The sequence below is a fragment of the Dipodomys spectabilis genome, unplaced genomic scaffold (genome assembly GCF_019054845.1).
Source record: "Dipodomys spectabilis isolate Male_0828 unplaced genomic scaffold, ASM1905484v1 ptg000356l, whole genome shotgun sequence".
Lineage (NCBI taxonomy): Eukaryota > Metazoa > Chordata > Mammalia > Rodentia > Heteromyidae > Dipodomys > Dipodomys spectabilis.
Genome location: NW_024871033.1, coordinates 954277 through 957648, shown reverse-complemented (window position 1 = coordinate 957648; position 3372 = coordinate 954277).

The window sequence follows — 3372 nt, the reverse complement described above, 5'->3', positions numbered from 1 at the left end:
ATCAGCTCCACTTGACTTTAACACTTGTGATCTCCTCTTGGGAAGTTCAGTTATGTACTAGGATGAAGTAGTTTCCAGGGAGGGATGTAGAACAAAGTGAATAAATGTTTATTAGTGTTTCATGTGTATGGGGCAAAGGATTATAAACATTTTATAGTCTGGTTGGTGAAGACGTGTAAAGTACAGAACTTGCCCTTAAGGAAGTCCAAGTGAGGAGACAAACTTTAGTTAATGCGTATCTCTTGATTAATATACTTCTAAGCAGGGTTATATAGAAAATCTTCCTTCTCTTGCTTTTTGTAGTTGCACTCAAATAAAATGTTTATGTTAGAATAAATTTCTACTCTCAACATAGATAGTGGGAGGAATTCTCAGATGTTTTAATAAAAATTGTTTCCTTAAAACTAGATGGAAGATTCCAGACCCATATAACAGAATCTTTACTTACTGAAATAAGCTTTTGCTGTGTTTTATTTGGAGATTTCAAGTAGAACAAAGGGGGTGACATTTAATTTCTAAGTTCTACCTCATAACATGGTTATTCTAATGTATGATGGCAGTGAAGCATGTGAGACATTTGGGAGCTTTCACCTGTTAGCATGGTTTTACACTGATTATTCTTTGTGGGGTTTTCCCTACAACATTAAAAGGCAAGAATCTTAATTCACAGAGCCAAGATAAAGTACTGCTGTTTCCCCATCTATGATTTACTATTTGTGGGGTATCAATTAGATTTTTCTTCTGCCACATTGGTAGAAGAACCAACTTTAATAATGTGCAAAATATAGGCAGGTACAGTGAATAAGGAAGCAAAATGGATGGGGATATGAAAATTTTGTGAAGTAGAAGATGATACTTGTCATCACAATTTGCCAAAATATTTTTCTATTTACTGACTACAATGCTCAGAATAGTCACCATGAATAACATAATGGCAAAGAAGACTTTGTTTTTAAATTTAAAAAAAACCTTGCTGGATCCAGAAGAAATTGAGTAAGTGACACTGTAAAGAATTAAATGCTAAGGACCAAATGCAAATCTCTCCCCTTTATATTGCATGGTGATATATACATACATATATATGTACATGTAAACATATATATGTATGTATATCACATATATGTATGTATATGTCATACACACAGTGACACATACATACACACAAACATATATACATATACATATATATACATATACACACACAGATATATGCATATATATAGATATATAGATATAGCTTTAATGGAGAAAATACATGGTAAAGGTTGTCCAGGGTGGCTCTGTGGATAATCTTCCTACCTCATCAACATCAGGGCATTCTGCCTGCTATTGCATTTTGTTCTGTTGCCTTTTCAGGTAAGTTTTCATTTGATTTGAAATCATGTATAATTCATAATCTTATTATCAATCATTTCATAATATCTGTTGCAGAACTTCAAACTGTAACACTGGCTCATTATGTATTTTTCAACATATATTTGTCCATGTGTAATGAATATCAGACAATGAGCTAAGGAACTAAGTTTAAGTTGAATAAAATAGGTACTTTTCCTTTTCTTGGGACAGCATTAATTCTAACATGGGTCCTTTCAGGACATTTAGTTCCTTGAATCTGTAGGGCAAGTGAATAAAGCTTTGCAAAAGGGCTGAAGAGGTAGTCAAAGGCCAGATCACAAAAGACAGTCTAGGCGAGCTAGGAATATGACTCAGTGGTAGAGTGCTCACCTCACATGCATGAGGCCCTGGGTTCGATTCCTCAGCACCACACAAGCAGAAAAAGCCGGAAGTGGGTGCTGTGGCTCAAGTGGTAGAGTGCTAGCCTTGAGCTGAAGAGCTGAGGGATAGTGCCCAGGCCCAGAGTTCAGGCCCCCTGACCGACCAAAAGAAAAACAGTCTAGGCCCTGGTAAACAGAAAAATGTAGATTTTATCCTAAATACAAAAAGAAGACATTGAAAGGCTGAGAAAGTGGCTTAGTGGTAGAGTGATTGCTTTTCATGCATGAGGCCCTGGGTTCGATTCCTCAACACCACATAAGCAGAAAAAAACAGAAGTGGCAGTGTGGCTCAAGTGGTAGAGCACCAGCCTTAAGCTGAAAAGGTGAGGGACAATGCCCAGGCCCAGAGTTCAGGCCCCATGACCTGCAAAAAAAAAGTATTAAAATATTTTAAACCGGGGCTAGGAAGGTGGCTCAGTGGTAGAGTGCTCGCCTTGCATGCCTGAGGCCCTGGGTTCTATTCCTCAGCACCACATAAGCAAAAAAAAAAAAAACCGGAAATGGCACTGTGGCTCAAGTGGTAGAGCGCTAGCCTTGAGCTGAAGAGCTGAGGAACAGCGCCCAGGCCCAGAGTTCAGGCCCCACAACCGGACCCCCCCCAAAAAAATTTTTTTAAGCTAGATGGTGACATAATTTATATGTTAATCATTGTATTTGTTTTATATAAAATGTAGCATGAGAGGGAAACTCAGAAGTGGATCACTGATATATATTCTAAGTGACAAATGAGGAAAACTTGAAGTAGAAAGTTTGCCAGGAAAGAGAGGCAAATTTGAGAGAAGTAATTATGACTTTTATATGAGAGGAATGGACCCTCTTCTTTCTCCTACCTGGGAAGGTGAGAGAGAGCATGTGAGAGTACATAATTAGCCTGATTTGCCATCTGAAGATTTCCATTTACTCAGTGCTGGAGTCAAGTTGAGTGAATTCAAGGTCACTCATCCCAGTGGATGTTTTGATTTGCTGGGCTGATGTTTTATTACAGATTGATATATCCTCTGACAATCCACTGATCTCTGAGGGGTTTGACTCTATTTAATGGATGATGGTAAATAATAGTAAAAGAAAGAATTAAAAATTTTGAGTGTCAATAAATTTAGATGCTTAGCTAAAAACTTACTTTACTATATTAATATTCGATTGATGATCAACCTATTACAACTGACTAAATATACTCAGAGTATTTTAAACATCTTTGGGAGTATCAAGGATATATATTCTTCTGGCTATGTAACAGTCTCTGAAACAGTGGCTTACAACAAGAACAATTATTTATTTTGCTTGCAGGTGTGAATGCTTACTGAACTAAGCTAGATAGCTCTTATTCAGGTCTCTAGAGAGACCTGAGAAATAGTTATCCCATTCTGGCTGGAGTTGAGTTTTTCTCAAAGAATTCCTTGCTCTGTTTCCTGTACTGTGCTGGGAAGTTTCAAACATTTGTTGTAATTATTTATTATTGTAACTTTTTGTTGAGACAGATTTTCCCTATATAGTCCAGTCTAGCCCGCAACTGCCTATGTAGACTCAGCTAGCTCAAATTCATAATCCTACTGCCTTAAAACTCTAGAGTGCTGGGATTACAGAAGTATGCCAGTAT